Here is a 16,679-nt window from a genome sequence, read left to right as displayed (position 1 = left end):
TTCGCATAGAGCCAGTTTCTTCCTTTGTGTTGGGTAATAGGCAAGTGTCGGGAAGAACCAGCTTGGTGCCACATTTGTGTAGTAGTTCCATCCCTACTCCATCCCTACTCCCATGAAGAACCTGCCTCAGAGACCCATTTCCATATGTAGCACTGCCCCCCGTGGGTCAGTCCATATGTCCACATATCACCTAGTTCGTGATACGTGAGATGGGCGTTTGCGCTGCAGTAAGTGGCCGGTGAACTGGGAGAAGAATTCTAGACAAAAGAGAAGACTAGTTACTTACACTGTGTGTATATGATATTAATAAAACATGGTGGCAAATTTTATTTGAATGTATTGTTATTGCTGCTTCCATAAACATTGGTATGTATTTTACGAACTCTAAATGTACTGTTTTACTAGTATTTATGTGTATTTAAATGTCTGAAACCTAAAATAAAGATTTTTGTGGTTAAAACCACTGTATAGCAGTGATTATATGACAAGTGCAGCGGTGTCTCAGCGCCAGATAAAGTGTGAAAGCAAAGTTTGAATTTGCAGTGATGTGATGTCACCGAACATTCTAAATCCCATATGTAGGACTGTACTCCTAGGGGCATGGAAATAAAAATCCCATATGTGGGAGCGTACCGCTCAACAGGTTAAATGATAAGATACATTTAGTTTTATTATTTTAATTCTCAGAAATTTAAAGAAATGTTATATTATGAGGAAGAATACTTTTATGAGCTATACAATGTTTGTTAAATGAAAACATTTAATCATTTAAAAGAGCCTTTTCATGTAGTTTGAAAAGCTTTCAGGTCAATCCCCACATACTTTCCAGTTTTTTCTGTTTTATGTTAATGATGGTTTTGATAGTTTTGAGATTGCTACAGATAAAGATACAGACCTTTTTGCATCCCTAAATAATATTTTAAAATCACATATGAGAGAAATAGAGTAATACACAGTGTCAATACTTACTTGTGGTGATAATCTGTGTCTCCAGCATGTGATGTCTCAGTTTGACTCTGCAGTGAATCTTTTCACTGTGATGTATAGTGATAGTGTGTTTCACACTGAATCCATCCGTCTGTGTCTCTGTAGATTCTGAACTCAAACTAACTCATTCACTGTCCAGTCACTCAAGAATAGGTTAAGGATTCCTACCTTCAGATTCACACTGTAATTCTGAAATAAAGATAACTAATTAACTTTATAAGAAGCCATGGATGAACAAGGAGGTGCGACTCCTGCTGAAACCCTGCAACACTGCCTTCAGATCAGATGATGCTCAGGCCTACAGCAAATCCAGGCTAACATGAGGAGGGGCATCAGAAAGGCCAAGTACTGCTACATGCTAATGGTAGAGGCACACTTTTCCAACTCTGACGCATGTGGCAGGGCATCCAGGTCATCAGTGACTACAAGCAATGCAACTCTACTCCAATGGTCACAGATGTCTCCTTCCTTAACGAGCTAAATTACTTTTATGCTCGCTTCAACAGTGACAGCAAGGAGGCGGCCACCAAGATCAGACTCTCAGCAGACCATCAACCCCTCAAACACAGCTCCACAGATGTCTACACTGCATTGAGTCAGATCAACGCACACAAGGCTGCTGGCCCAGACGGCATTCCTGGACGTGTGCTTAGGGCATGTGCAGAGCAGCTTGCAGGGATCTTCACAGACATTTTCAACCTGTCCCTCACCCAAGCAACTGTGCCAACATGCTTTAAGTCCACATTCATTGTGCCAGTCCTGCAACACTCCTCCCCGATGTGCCTGAATGACTACCGCCCTGTAGTACTCACACCTATTGTTATGAAGTGCTTTGAGCGACTGGCCCTTGCACACCTCAAGGACTGCCTCCCACCCACACTGGACCCACACCAATTTGCCTACCGTAGCAATAGGAGCACAGAGGATGCAGTATGCACAGTGCTGCACTCTGTACTCACACACTTGGACAATAACAACACGTATGTACAGATGTTGTTTGTTGACTTCAGCTCGGCATTTAACACTGTTATTCACTCCAAGCTGACCACAAAACTTGGAGACCTGGACATTAACACCTCCCTCTGCAACTGAATTATGGACTTTCTGACCAACAGACCTCAGCATTTTAGGTCAGGCCACACCTGCTCCACCACCATCACACTAAACACCGGGGTACCACAGGGCTGTGTGCTGAGCCCATTCCTCTACTCCCTTTACACCCATGACTGCAAGCCTGTGCATGGATCCAACTCCATCATTAAGTTTGCAGATGACACCACGGTGATTGCCCTTATCAGAGACAATGATTAGACTGCCTACAGGGTGGAGGTACAGCACCTCGCCTCATGGTGCACTGACAACAACCTGCTCCTTAACACCAGCAAGACAAAGGAGCTCATTGTGGACTTAAGGAAGAAGAAAGGAAGCACGTCGTTGAACGTGTCTCCAGCTTCAAGTTCCTGGGAACCACCATCTCGGAGGACCTGTACTGGACCACAAACACCTCCAGCCTGGTTAAGAAGGCTCACCAGCACCTCTTCTTCCTTAGGACACTGAAGAAGAACCAGCTGTCTTCAGCCATCTTGGTAAACTTCTACCGGTGTGCGATCAAGAGCATCCTGACCAGCTGTATCACAGTCTGGTATGGGAACTGCTCAGTTGCTGACTGCAAGGCACTGCAGAGGGTGGTGAAAACTGGCCAACGCATCACAGGGACACCACTTCCTGCTATTGAGGACATCCAGAGAAAACGCTGTCTACGTCGAGCTCGCAGAATTCTTAAGGACTCCTCTCAACCTGACCATAGACTGTTTAACCTCCAGCCCTCTGGGAGGCACTTCAGTAGTGTCCATTCATGGTGAAGCTTACTCAGGGACTGTTTAATCTCTAGAGCTCTGGGAGGACCCCCACACACCAAACACACACACTCCTCACCCCTCCTCATCATTACATCTGGTTTACAAACAAACAAACAGTTCACTTGTTATTACTTGCACTACTGTCTGCTCATTCAAACAGAATACTGAATGATTTTTACTGTCCATTGCAGTAGGGTAAATGATGTTCATATGATCATAGTTTCTGCTTATAGTGTACATACACTTATTACATAATCCATCTGTATAGTATGTTCATAGTACACCTATCTGTATATCATGCTGATAGTATTTAGAAATCTGTAAATTATGTCCATAGTACTGCATTATCTGTATATTATTGTACATTTGTAACATATTGTAGACACTGTATATCCTGTAATTACTGCTTATTGCACTTCTGGTTAGATGCTAACTGCATTTCGTTGCCTTGTACCTTACATGTGCAATGACAATAAAGTTGAATCTAATCTAATCTAATCATACCAGGATTTGGACTGAATAAAACACTTATAATTTTCTTCATCAGACACTTTGACTGTTGCGAGTTTGAGTGATGCATCTCCTCTCTGTAGTTCTTGATAATTCAGTTTTGTTCTCCCTCTGTAAGACTGATTCTGATCTGTCTTCATGGTCCTAATAGAGATGCACTACTGAGTCTTTCAGATCAGATCTAAACCACTCCACTCTCATGTCCACAACACTTATGAGAGGTGCTGCTTGAAAGTTTGTGAACCCTTTAGAATTTTCTATATTTCTGCATAAATATGACCCAAAACATAACTAGATTTTCACACAAATCCTGAAAGTAGACATAGAATCCAATCAACAAAAGAAGACAAAAATATATACTTTGTCATTTATTTACTGAGAAAAATTATCTTGTGTTAAATATTTGTGAGTGGCAAAAGTATGTGAATCTTTGCATTCAGTATCTGGTGTGACCTCTTTTGCAGCAATAACTGCAAGTAACATTTCTTGTAGCTGCTGATCAGTACTTCACAACAGCTTGTAGAATTTTAGCCCATTCCTCAGTACCACTTCATCTGTGATGTTGGTGGGTTTCCTCCTATTAACTGCTTGCTTCAGGTCCTTCCACAAAATTTCAATTGGATCAAGGTCCGGAATTTGACTCAGTCATTCCAAATCATCAACTTTGCTCTTCTTTAAACACTCTTTGGTATAATGTCTGAGAACGACTGGGGTCGTTGTCTTGATGCATGACCCACTTTCTCTTGAGATTCAGTTCTTGGACAGATGTCCTGACATTTTCCTTCAGAATTTGCTGGTATAATTTGAATTCATTGTTCCATCAATGATGGCAAGCTGTCCTGGACCAGATGCAAAACAGGCCCAAACCACGATACTACCACCACCATGTTTCACAGATGGGATAAGGTTTTCTTTCTCCAAACATAACGCTGCTCAATTAAACCAAAATATTCTATTTTGGTCTCATCCATCCACAAAACATTTCTTCAGTATTCCTCTGGTTTGTCCACATTATCTTTAGCAAACTGCAAATGGCCAGCAATGTTCTTTTTGGAGACCAGTGGCTTTCTTCTTGCGACTCTGTCATGCACACCATGGGTGTTTCAGTGTTCTCCTGATGATGGGCTCATAAACATTAACATTAGCCAATGTGAGAAAGGCCTTTAGTTGCTTAAAAGTTAGCCTGCAGTCCTTTGAAACCTAGTGGATTTTACAAGTCTTGCTGTTAAGAGTGTTGTTTGTTGGTGGATTACTCCTGGGGAGGGTAACAGTGGTCTTGAATTTCCTCCATTTGTACACGATCTGTCTAACTGTGGATTGGTGGATTCCAAACTATTTAGAGATGGCTTTGAAACCTTTTCTAGCCTGATGAGCAACACCAACTCTTTTTCTGAGATCTCATTTGTTTGTGCCATGATACATTTCCACAAACATGACCAAACTTTGATAGATCCCTGTTCTTTAAATAAACAGGGCACACACTGAAACCTGATCTCAGTGATTAAAAACACCTCTGAACAGATGGACTCTTAATTCACCTTCAAATTAACAGCTAATCCTAGAGATTCACATACTTTTGTACACAACAGCGTGTTCCAGTTCCTGCCAATATCCAGCAACTCCAGGAGATGTGTTGCACTGCGTGAGGCAAATGGTGGTCACACAAGATACTGGACTGGTTTTCGGACCCCAATCCCCAATATGTATCTACATATAACATTTACTTTGTTTTATATTTGTAAAAAACAACAACAACAAAATCATACTTAAAAAAAAAGTCATGTCATTTGTAAGAATATATATTCTTTGTTCTAAACCAATATAAGACCTCATGCTAAACAAACTCTTGTTCAGGTAAATGTATTTCTTAGTTGTGACACGATGTACCTACTCAGTTGTTTATATGATATATGACATGATATTAATAAAGCAATCCAGAGTTCATATGACAGTTTGTAATAGTCATAAATAAAATAACCCAGGTTGATTTTCTCTATCACCTATCACCGAATAACCCACGCAATGAAAGAGTCCCTCCCATTATTCCAGCTAATAAACGGGCCGCTGAAATCATTCTCTCTGTGTAGTCATGTGTCTGCGAGCTTTGTTTATAGGATTTATGATTGGCATTTGTGGAAGTAGTCTCGCTTTTCCTATCAATTTGATGGACTGCAATAGATTTTTAAGTAAAATATTCAAATGAAATAAAACCAAAAATACAACACCTTTTTAAAATTTAAAAGAAAAAATAGACTGAGAAATGATTGAAACATATGACACCTGGCCCAGGTGCCATTATTTCACACACAAATTCGTACATACACATGATAACAAATGATAACAAAAACAGGATTAAAAAGACACTGTATGGTAACTGTATGATAAGCTCTTCATGATGCTTTTCATTATTATCCAAATGTCCACATTTTTAACTGGTAGTGTAAATAATATTTAATATGTATTGCTATAACTCTTGCAATTATTGTATTTCCTTTTATTTCATTCACTTCAACATGCAAACTCAGCCACTGGTCTCAGAAGTAATCATCACAGATAATCAGTGGTGTTGAGTTTTCATTCCTCAGGTACCCCAAACTAACAAATGGATAGAGTTTCTCATCAAAAGACTGATTAGTGTAAGAATACATAAGAGACATACCCTCCACATCATAAAAAGAGACAAGACCCTTCTCATAATCCACAAACACACCGACCCTCTGAGGATTCACATTCAGAGGAAGAGATACGTGTGGAGACTTACGAGCCCAACACTCCCCATCTCTCAGACTCACAGTCCAGTATCCAATCATAGGACTCACAACAGTCAAGCCCATCCAGTAAACAGATGCTCTGGCCACTCCTAAATCCCACTCAGTTTGCCCCTTCGTCTGAACCTCATAGTAAAAACATCCTGAGGAGAATCCATCCTTCCCAAGAACACCAAGATAATCATTAAATCTTTTTCCATTCACTCCTTCCAGGTTGTGTTTCCATAACTCACTTGTTTCCCATCACGAGACATGATGAGACGTGGATGAGCCGTGTCAGCATCCAGAATCACATCCCCTGCTAAAAATTTTGAAACATCTGCTTTACAGATGAGTATAATAAAATACAGGCAATGTTTAATTTTATTTTAATAAGAATTATGGTAACTTTACAACAAGATAAACAGGAATAAAAAATACATCATTAATTGTAAACAAATGTAATGTTTAATGATCTAATTTTTCTGATCATGTTTTTGCTGTTTTATTATATGTGCTTGAGTTTTCTCTGTGTGTCATTTTGTTGCTCATTGCTGGATCGCCTGGTGATTTGTTTGTCTTGCTTTTCTTTTGTTAAACATTTATACATTTAAATAAATAGTTTTCCCTTATGGGACTAAAACTGCATTTGATCATTTAGGATTTAAATCATTTGATTGCATTTATACAGTGCATTATACAAAACTCCCAAACACATAAAAGAATTGACATAATAATGAATTTGGGAAAATAGAATTATTAAAATAAATAATTATGTTATTAAACATGAGTAATTTTCACTCACCTGTGTGTGTTCTTAAATGCGTGATCTCTAAAAACATAAAGTACAAAGTTATAAAGGCTTCATAACAGAATTAATCTTTAGATCAATAATAAAAATCAATAATTTTAATCACCACTTGATCCAAAAAAAAATCCAAGACACTTTACAGTGTTTAAATATCTTATAATAAAATATAACTAATTGGATACACATATGAATACACAGCATATTAATTAATTCATTAATTCATTCCTTCATTCAAACAATTCAAAAGTAATAAATTAATATTTTAATGAAGCCATATAAACAAACTCACCTTGTAATATAATCATCTTCTGATTTTGTAAACGTTGATCAAATTCTAAAGGAAATTCAGAAAAAGATGAATATATATATATAACTCTAACAAAGAACAAGCCATGAACAGCAAGTTATGTACATCTGCTAACTGAATAAATATACAATATACAAACAAATGCTGACCAGGACAAGATACACAAAACTAATACACAGATTCTGTTAAGAGACTGACTTTAAATGAATAATAAATTAATAACTCAATAAAGAAAAATTTGTACATGTTTTATTCTCCTTCTCAAATCTCATAATGAAACATGAGAAAACAGCATTAAATATATAGGCTATATTCACCTGGGGGGTATTCCAGAAAGCAGATTATGTGACATACACGGTTATGTTTAAGGGTAAGTAAGCAGATAAACTCAGTTTTCGGTTCCAAAAACAGAGGCACCTTTTAAGGTATGCAAGTAGCCATAGCAATCTGAACAAAACCAGCTCTGGAGCACTTTGGTTTTCATCTGTTACTACATGCTTTTTTATCGTTTGATTTACTTGCACACCTTCTATTCATTTCGTTATTGGTTTAGTCTGTCTATTTAAGATTTTCATTTAGTTCATGGTTAGTTCTCGTTGCACTTTACCCAGCTGTTTTGTTCCTGTTTCTGAAATGCTGAAGCGCTGTTTGACTCGCTGTTCACTCTGCCTGAACAACTGACTTCCTGGCCTTCATCTACAGTTCATTTGTAATTCATCTGTGTTTTGCTTGGTTTGTGATGTGTTTTGCTGCTTCATGGATTTCAGCTGTGCTTTGTCCTCATTCATATGATTGTGACTTTGGCTCCACCTTGGACTCCACTTCCTTTGGCTGTGTCTCAGTCAATCGTCGCCCTGATTCCTGCAGCCAAGCCTCACCATGGCTCCTTCCTCCCTCAACTCCAGTGTGGGTCAGTGTCCTGGTCATCCTGCTAGGGGTTCCACCCAGATTTAGTCATAATCCTACAGATGGTAGCTTCTCACCAGTGACTCCTCAGCCAAACATATGCACCAAATATCTGAAAATGCAGTTCCTTAGTCAACCCAGGTCACGTTCCCTATTGGTCAGCAAACAATCCAACACTTGGTGAATTCTGATTTAAAATGAAAGGAAGAGCCAACATCGAAGGATCAAAAAGTGAAATAGCTATGAACACTTAAGCTTAAGCTGCCACAAGCCAGTTATCCCTGTGGTAATTTATCCTGCTTAAAACCCCAAAAGCCAGAAGGATCGTGAGGATCCACTTTCAAAGTGTTTATTCATACTGAAATCACCTGAGAGCTCAGCGTATATGTGATGGTAAGCTAACCTTGCTTTCTGGAATACACCATATGCCTACATCTGTTCAACCAAGGAAACCAGCCAACAAGTGTCTAGCTACATAAACTCGTTTTATATTGTTTAAAACTGCCATCATGGATTAAACCCAAACATTAATTTGAGATGTGGTGGCGTTAACATTGTTCATGAGAACTTTTCACAGTCTATTTACTTAAATAAAATAACAAGAAAACAAGAATTTACTTCTGTTATTCTTAGTAAACACAGCTATCAGTATTCCAGCATTCACACTGAGAACAACAGCTACTGAAATCATGATGACTGATGTCCTCCAGAGATCAAACATATTACCTGCCAAACAAAACCATAATTAAGCACACTGTGTAAATCAAACATTTTTAAATCATTTTTAATCATATGATGATCAATTTTGAATTGTACATACATACATACTGTTAATACAAAACTATTGTAAACACTTAATGCATCTGTGCTTTTGACTTAATGGCCTAAGCTGATAATGAATTATTTATTTATTTTTAACTGAATCAAAAATACCACAAGAACATGACAAACAAGTACAGAAACAATGTGTCAGTACTTACTTGTGGCAATAATCAGTGTCTCCAGCATGTGATGCTTCAGTTTGACTCTGCAGTGAATCTTGCTGTCTCTCTCATATACAGTGACAGTGTGTTTCACACTGAATCCATCTTCATTTCTGTGTGTCTCTGTAGTTTCTGAACTCAAACGGACTCCTTTACTGTCCAGCCACTCAAGAACAGGTTCAGGATACCAACCTTCAGATTCACACTGTAGACGAAGCCCTCCCGATTGATCAAACCCATCTACAATGATCACCGGAGGACTTCCTGCAACAGCTATAGATGAAGATGAAGAACATTCATTGTGATATAAACATAAAACAGCAACATGTACACAAAATGAATCATAACTAAATTCATTAAATTATAGTTTTCATTGGTTTACTCACCCTCAACTCTGACATTAACAGTGGCATTAACAGACCAGGATTTGGACTGAATAAAACACTTATAACGTCCTTCATCAGAGACTTGGACTGATGAGAGTTTGAGTGATGCATCTCCTCTCTGTAATTCTTGATGATCCAGTTTTGTTCTCCCTCTGTAGGACTGACTCTGATTTGTGTTTCTGTCGTCATGATCCTCGTAGAGATGCACTAGTGAGTTTTTCAGATCAGGTCTAAACCACTCCACTCTCATGTCCACAACACTGATGTTGGATTTGACTGAACAGGGCAGAATAACATCTTCACCAGCTAAAGCAAATACTGTATCTGCAGGTTCCACAACTTCATACTGCTCTGTAAAAGAGAAGGAGAATAAGTCTTAACAGGTTTTGAGTCTTCACTACATTATGTAAACTGAGGTGTCATCATTTATTTACTCTCCAAACCTTCCATTCCTTTTACAAAAGAAGATAGTTTGTATAATGTTCATATATCACTGAGTGGCAACCTCCAAAAGGACAAACAAATCATAAGAGCAGTACACTTAGATGTGTCAACCCAGGTTTAATGTTGAAACTGAAACGACACAATTTGATCTTTCACATCTCACTGATCATAACATATCATTGTAGCATTTGGACCAATCAGACACACAACTATTTGTTATATTTCACAAATAATATCTAACGCCTCCTCATCTAACCAAAGGATCTATGGACCCTTCCCCAAAAGGCAACTATCACCTCAAAAAGGGCAGAACAGGCCTCTGGTTCCAAAGCAACCACAGGCACACTATCTGATAACACTAGGTTTACGACACCCAGGAGTGTGGCTAAGCAACTCCTAACTCAAGTCTCTCAAAAACAGACACATAATGCACATAAAAAGGGACTCTTCTCTAATTAATTCATAGAAAAACCTTTCTTTGAATGAACACACATATACTTTAGGGTATTGTGTATGCTGTTACTGTTCTTGTACATTGTGTTTTGTGTATTGTATGTGTGTTATTCATGCTTATGATGGATCACTAGTTAATATAACCTCAGCTATATGATGTTTGTTATCTATGAGTTCGTATTTTCATGATCTAAATGAGAGTGTATATTATATGTTGATGCCTATGCAACACCATTAGTTTTATAAGAATCTTAAAGAATCTTCTCTTGAACCCCCCAATCTAATTTCATATGCAAGACACCATACTAGAAACAAAGAGTTGTAAAACTTCCCTCCAAAAGGTACCATTCCTCAATGGCTCACTCAAATCCTGAGGGTGTGACAACGTCACCCTATATAGATCACTGATCACCAGATCGGGGTGGTTCTTTTAGATTTCAGGAATTCCAGGAGAAGATGCTGAGCTAAGAACTTTAAAAACCACCCTAAGCTTGTGCCAGGCTTTTCGGCCTTGACTTTCCATTCATCAATATCCTCTGATTCGAACTGGTCTTTCTCATCAACTCACCTCAGCAGAGACCAACTGGAGCCCCAAAGTGCATCAGGACTCTTTTTCAAACAAGCGAGACTTGCAAGTATCAAACTTAGTCTTATTAACTGACACATTAAGTATCATATGCACCTTTTACAAAGATGTGTTTGAACTAAGAAACTGATGTTTCCTTCAGGCTGCTGAATATCAAATTGTATGATAGCTTCATGTTTTATTTCTCATCTCTTTACTGCTTAAGCTTTAACGCCTTTTTCCTATGCCCACTGTATGCGTGTGTGTGTGTGTGTGTGTGTGTGTGTGTGTGTGTAAGACTAGTTTACGTTTTTATGTAGTTAATAAAGTCTTATTTTGTATCACACTTGAGGTTGTTCATTGTTTGCTCATAACTGAAGTCCCTAATCATGCAGATTTTAGCTACATGTTTTGAGTAGTATTGTACAGTAAGAAAGTTATTTTCCTTAACCAGGAAAGAGACGAAGCCCTCCCGATTGATCAAACCCAATCAAATCAGTCAAATCAGTCTACAGTGATCACTGAAGGACTTAAGATGAAGAACATTCACTGTGATATAAACATAAAACAGCAACATGTACACAAAATGAATCATAAATAAACTCATTAAATTATAGTTTTCATTGGTTTACTCACCATCAACTCTGTGTGTGTGTGTGTGTGTATGCTAGACTAGTTTACGTTTTTATGTAGTTAATAAAGTCTTATTTGTATCACACTTGAGGTTGTTCATTGTTTGCTCATAACTGAAGTCCCTAATCATGCAGATTTTAGCTACATGCTCTGAGTAGTATTGTACAGTAAGAAAGTTATTTTCCTTAACCAGGAAATTAACGTTCTTAGAATTGACAGACAGTTGACACTGAGAGGTCAATTAGATACTTACAGCGGATCTAAATATTTATAAATACTCATAACTAGTTATTATTGATTATTCATATTTCCTGATTCGCTACATCATTTTTGACTTTAGGGCTACAGGGAAAATGTACAGAATTAACACCTTTAGCCAGATGATGACCAGCATACTGTACATTATTCCTTGTGTAATTAGGTCTTCCTACCACTTTAACAAATAAAGACATGCTTCATCTCTGCAAGTGAACGACGCCTTGTGTTGCCATCCCAAAGAGGTTCAAAATCACTCTCACGGACTTTTTCCTGGACTGGTCCCAGCTGGTGGAATGACCTCCCGATCTCAATTCGAACAGCTGAGTCTTTACTCATTTTCAAAAAAACATCTAAAACTCATCTTTTTCGCCTGCACTTAACCAACTAATACTAGTACTTACCTTTTTTTCTTTTTCTTTTCTATCATATTCAAAAAAAAAAAAAAAAAAAAAAAAAAAAAATATAACCCTGGCTACGTGTTCTGTACTAGACTAACTGAGACTTGTTGTAGCACTTGTATACCGTTGTTGTTCTCGTTGATCTGATTGTTTCTACTGTTCTCATTTGTAAGTCGCTTTGGATAAAAGCGTCTGCTAAATGATTAAATGTAAATGTAAATGCTTCATCTCTTTAAAAATAATAAATCATTACCTGATCTTGAATCCGTAATTCCAATAATAACCAGCAGTGTCAAAAAAATTAACTTCATGTCTGAGAAAAACGGATGCTAAAAGAAAAATATGAAAAGAGAAACCATGTATTATAATCAGAAACTCACACAATGGTGTTAACATGCAAGTGTTTTGCCTCTGAATACTTGCGTACACAAAGAAAATACATTTCATACACATCGACTATCACTTTCTGTTACAGAAAAACTGCTTAAACTAGTAGAAATAGCAAACGTTGTGATGCGCATGATGTCCACAGACACATGAGGCCCTGAGGCACTCTGTTAACACCCAGCAGAGGGCAAAGATGGCGGGCCAGGGATAAAATGCCTTGGAAAATGGGAAGATGTGGGTAAAGGAAGTGGATCATCTAGCAAAGGAGGCGCTGAAAGGATCTTATATAGAACTGAATATTCCACTTTTTAAAGAAGTTAAGGCTATAATATAAAAGGCAAATGGCAAGTACAATGGAATGAGGAACCAGGAAGACATCTTTATCAGATTCAAAATAAAATTGGTGGTGAAAGAGGAAGTCGAGGTAGTAGAATTGTAATTATTTCCTGTATAGAATGAACAAACATGAGTCTGGGAATTGCAGTCTATGTGGATTAGAAGAAACTGTAGATCATGTATTAATATATTGCACTGCTTATCAAAATGAAAGGATAATTCTAGTGGAAGAGTTTAAAGAAATGGGGATAGGAAATTTTACACTTAAAAAAAAACTGTTGAATAATGGCTTGGAAAGTTATAAAGTATATAAAGCATTAATGAAATATTTAAGAAAGGTGCATCTGTTTAAGAGGATATAGAAGCCAATTTATTATTAGTGGTCCTTTATCTGTTTAAGAGGATAAAAAAAAAAATTCAGTTTAGTCTTTCTTCTTCCGGTCCCATCAATGAACCACAATTCAGCTCAATACTTGCTTACACACATACACTTACCAAATACATTTCATACAATTAATTTATTGACATTTTTTTATTTTTTTTTAAATCCTGTTTCAATTGTGGGAAAATAAAAAACAGAGCAAATTTAAATCTCCTGCTTTCATATCTGTAATATTTTAAAAGCAATAACTGCAATTTCACTTACCTTTTTTCGCACTAATTTTCCTTTTATGATGATTAAACAGTGTTTGTTCATTTGATATTTGGTGAAATATTTCACTGTTATTAATCTGGAAAACAAGATAGAAAACACACTGTCACACTATATGTGATAAGTTTTCACATGGGCAACTGTTGTCCTTGGAATTTATATTATAAACACAAACAATTTCATACTTTATATTTACACCTAAAGTTTGAGAAAACAGACTTCTGTTGTTATGACGCAGCTATCTTCCAACAACACACTGAGCAGAACAGCAGCTGAAATCCTCCAAAAAAACTAAACCTTTTACCTACAAAACAATGTAAAGAGTCACATATTGAGCATATATATAAAAATATTTATATATTAAGGTGCTGAATGAAAGATGTTACAGTGCTGCATTTACATCAGGTGTTAATTTTTCAGAGATTTGTAAACTATGATTATCACTGAATAACTTTAAAAGATTTAGACTTTACAGAACCTACACAAACTATTATTATGACACTTATTTAGTCCTTATAATGATGGTGAATATTCAGAGGCAAGGGAGAGTCAAATCTAAATACTGGATTTATTACACACAAATAATAATTCCTCATTCCACCTATACCTCCGCACTATGGTTATGGTTACCGCATCTCAAGACATTGTTCAGACAAAATTATTTTAAGACATTTGTCAGGTTTTTGCTTCTCAGGCTTGTTTAACACTTGTGCCCTGTGACAGACATGATTTGTCTGCTCTCCAGCCCTGCTTCTGTCAGAATCTGAACTGCGGTGCTTCTCAGTGAATGGCTGGTGTATCTTTTGGATAACCCCACTGCCTCGCAGATGCCAGGAAGCATGTTTCCGAGGTTCCAGTGGCGGAGCCAGAGGGGTGTCAGGGTGGCACTGGACACCCCTGACATCTAATCGGCCACCCCGGGTGTCACCCCTATAATTACTTTGCTACTATTTCATTTTCTTTGTTTAATTGTACTGAAAGAAGCGTTTATTTTAGCCGTGAAATCAATGATGCATTGCGTTTGGTCTAGTGTTCCACATCGCACTTCATCGCGTCTATTTCCAGCCACTTGTGTACGCGCTCTCGCGACACACGTTCATTTTCTCTTGGAGTCAAAAACATCGCAGAGCAGCGAGGACACAGACAACGAGCTGACGGACACGACACAGTAGGAAACAAAGTCTCAGCATTCAAAATGTTAATTCAAATTTTATTAAGAATTTCAAACGATAAATACAGTTTTGGAGCTTTTTTATTAGCGTGATGGATCATGCGCGCTCCCGCTTTGCCTCAAGTTCAAGTGAAGCAGGAGTGCATTTTTATTAGCATGAAGTAAACACTGAAGGAACATCCGATCCATGTTGAAAGTAATGTGTATTATGTAATCACTCAAAGAGTGTTTCAACCGCGGAAAGACAGCAGCTAGAAAATATTAACAGCAGAAAATCCACTCATTAGTGTCCATAAACTAACAAGAAAAATGTACAGTACAGAGAATTTTGCAAAAAATTACATTTATATATTTACTCATAATTGCTTTTTTTATTATAATTAATAAAAATGTATAGATTATTATATTATGTATAGATTATTATATTTAGTTATTATAAAAAAATGGTCTAATATGAACTTGTATAGGAAACAATCGTTAGGGTGTAGTTTAGTTTAGAAAAAAATGAAGGGAAAAACATAAAGTGTAGACTACATTACCAGTAAAAGAGATTTTTAATGTTTTTTTTTTTTTTTAAGAATTCTCTTCTGCTCACCAAGTCTGCATTTATTTGGTCCAAAATACAGCAAAAGCAGTAATACTGTGAAATATTTTTACTATTTAAAAAAAACTGCTTTCTATTTGAATATATTTTAAAATGTAATTTATTCCTGCGATTTCAAAACTGAATTTTTAGCATTGTTACTCCAGTCACATGATCCTTCAGAAATCATTCTAATATTCTGACTTGCTGCTCAAAAAACAGTTATTATTATTATTATTATTATTATGTTGAAAACAGTTGAGTAGAATTGTTTCAGGTTTCTTTGATGAATAGAAAGTTTAGAAGAACAGCATTTATCTGAAATAGAAATCTTTTGTAACATTTTAAATTTCTTTATCATCTTTTTGATCAATTTAAAACATCCTTGTTAAATAAAGTATTAATTTATATAATTCCCATTTTTTTTTATGCCAGGTTGAGTTATACACTGATTTTCTGTCATAGACCTCCTGAATTAGCCCTGGCCCCCCCCTGTATAAAACTCTAGCTCCCCCACTGCGAGGTTCTCTCGCCTGTCAAGCTCCTGTGGGGCTTTCAGTGGATGAAGATAGAAGGAGGTGGGCATTTAGTGGTGTACTTTTTGAAAAACTTTTAACTGGGCAAAGGGGGTCACTTGGGCTGGCAAACATGAATCCTCGGTAGCAGTCTTTGTTGGGATTCGTGGGCTTTTTGTGGTTTATTGTTTCTGCCTTATAAGACAAGCAAACATATTCAACTCCATTTTCATCTTTTTTAATAACGAATTAATGCATTCAATTAAGGACCCAGTCAACCAGAGTAACTTACCTGGCCACGGTCTCGGCTAAGCCTGAGGTAGGACTACATCACCGTCTCCTCCATTATGACGGAAAACATAAAGACAAAAATGAGCGCTTCTGGCTCCACCTATCCTGGCAGAATTGTCTTTTTGTCAGCTGTCCCTCTTTGTGCCGTTGCGATGGGACAGAGCGCTGATCTGGAACCCCCGGCCACGGATTTGGGTCAGGGTATATTCTGGCAAACGGTTTACCAATCAAGTTTCGCAATCGGCAAAGCAAACTGTTGCCAGTCCAAGTAAAAGCAAACTGTGCTTGTACACACGCGATGGGTAACTCGAGCACAATGTTCCTCTGTGTCTTCCCAGCACTATACCATAGAAAGTATGAGGTTTGAGAAGTAGAAGGCGGGGGCAACAGTTAAAACATTTCAAAGTTAAAGTTCATGCAAAACAACATATCAATAGACAAGTTTCAGTCACATATTTATGGTTTAGCCCTATAACAAAACCCAGTGTTAATGCAGA

At 37.4% G+C, this 16,679-nt stretch overlaps 1 pseudogene; it reads right to left on the bottom strand.

Moving 5' to 3' along the window:
* Positions 1-5,617: 5,617 nt before the first annotated feature.
* On the bottom strand, positions 5,618-16,317 carry LOC122136475 (annotated as a pseudogene).
* Positions 16,318-16,679: the final 362 nt, after the last annotated feature.

This window comes from Cyprinus carpio, chromosome B3 (assembly GCF_018340385.1).
Source record: "Cyprinus carpio isolate SPL01 chromosome B3, ASM1834038v1, whole genome shotgun sequence".
NCBI lineage: Eukaryota > Metazoa > Chordata > Actinopteri > Cypriniformes > Cyprinidae > Cyprinus > Cyprinus carpio.
This window is presented reverse-complemented; position numbering and strand designations above follow the sequence as displayed.